Raw genomic sequence first — 2,024 nt, 5'->3', positions numbered from 1 at the left:
TCAATATCTTGTACCATAGGCACCATGACCTTTAAGAAGGCTCTGTGTGACCTAGGGTCAAGCATAAACCTCATGCCTCTCTCTGTAATGGAGAAGTTCGGGATCTTTGAGGTACAAGCTGCAAGAATCTCACTAGAGATGGCAGACAATTCAAGAAAACAAGCTTATGGGCTTGTAGAGGATGTTCTGGTAAAGATTGAAGACCATTACATCCCTGCTGATTTTATAGTCCTAGAAACTGGAAAGTTCATGGATGAATCCATCATCCTTGGCAGACCCTTCCTAGCCACAGCAAAGGCTGTGATTGATGTGGACAGAGGAGAATTGATCATTCAAGTGAATGAAGAATCCTTTGTGTTTAAGGCTCAAGGATATCCCTCTGTCACCATGGAGAGGAAGCATGAAGAGCTTCTCTCAAAACAGAGTCAAACAGAGCCCCCACAGTCAAACTCTAAGTTTGGTGTTGGGAGGCCACGACCAAATTCTAAGTTTGGTGTTGGGAGGCCACAACCAAATTCTAAGTTTGGTGTTGAACCCCCACATTCAAACTCTAAGTTTGGTGTTGGGAGGTTCCAACATTGCTCTGAGTATCTGTGAGGCTCCATGAGAGCCCTCTATCAAGCTACTGACATTAAAGAAGCGCTTGTTGGGAGGCAACCCAATGTTATTTTTATCTAATTTTCTTTTGTTATTTTATGTTTTCTGTAGGTTGATGATCATGGGAAGTCACAAAATCAATTGAAAAAGCAAAAATAGAATGAAAAACGGAAAGAAAAATGGCACACCCTGGAGGAAGACCTTACTGGCGTTTAAATGCCAGTAAGGGCAGCAAATAGGCGTTTAACGCTCAGTCTGGCACCATTCTGGGCGTTTAACGCCAGAAAGGGGCACCAGACTGGCGTTAAAAGTCAGGAAAGGGCAAGAAGCTGGCGTTAAACGCCAAAAATGGGCACCAGCCCGGCGTTTAACGCCAGAATTGGCATAGAGAGCATTTTTGCTCGCCACTTGGTGCAGAGATGACTTTTCCTTGACACCTCAGGATCTGTGGACCCCACAGGATCCCCACCTACCCCACCACTCTCTCTCTTCTTCACCCATTCACCAATCACCTCAACACCTCTTCCCTAAAAACCCCTCACCTATCAAATCCCATCTTTCTCTTCACCACTCACATCCATCCTTCATAAAACCCCACCTACCTCACCATTCAAATTCAAACCACTTTCCCCCCTAAACCCACCCTCACATAGCCGAACCTTACCACTCTCTCCACTCCTATATAAACCCATCTTTACCACCTCCTTTTTACACAACCTAAACACTACTTCTCTCCCTTTTGCCAAACCATAAAGCCATCTCCATCTCCTTTATTTCTTCTTCTTCTACTCTCTTCTTTCTTCTTTTGCTCGAGGACGAGCAAACCTTTTAAGTTTGGTGTGGTAAAAGCATTGCTTTTTGTTTTTCCATAACCATTTATGGCATCCAAGGCCGGAGAAACCTCTAGAAAGACCAACCCCATTCAACAAGTCGGAATCTTAATGGTTCAAGAGTTCTATGCCAATGCATGGATCACCAAGAGCCATGATCAAAGTGTGAACCTGAACCCAAAGAATTGGCTTACAATGGTTCGGGGAAAATGCTTAGATTTTAGTCCGGAAAAAGTAAGGTTGGCATTCAACTTGCCCATGATGCAAGGAGATGAACACCCTTACACTAGAAGGGTCAACTTTGATCAAAGGTTGGATCAAGTCCTCATAGACATTTGTGAAGAGGGCGCTCAATGGAAGAGAGATTCAAGAGGAAAGCCGGTTCAACTGAGAAGGCATGACCTCAAGCCCGTGGCTAGGGGATGGTTGGAGTTTATCCAACGCTCAATCATTCCCACTAGCAACCAGTCCGAAGTTACTATAGACTGGGCCATCATGATTCATAGCATCATGATTGGAGAAGAAGTAGAAGTTCATGAGCTTATAGCCCAAGAACTTTATAAGGTGGCGGACAAGTCCTCTACCTTGGCAAGGTTA

This window comes from Arachis duranensis, chromosome 10 (genome assembly GCF_000817695.3).
Source record: "Arachis duranensis cultivar V14167 chromosome 10, aradu.V14167.gnm2.J7QH, whole genome shotgun sequence".
Taxonomy (NCBI): domain Eukaryota; kingdom Viridiplantae; phylum Streptophyta; class Magnoliopsida; order Fabales; family Fabaceae; genus Arachis; species Arachis duranensis.
The sequence above is the reverse complement of the archived record's forward strand: the minus strand, read 5'-3'. Positions refer to the sequence as shown.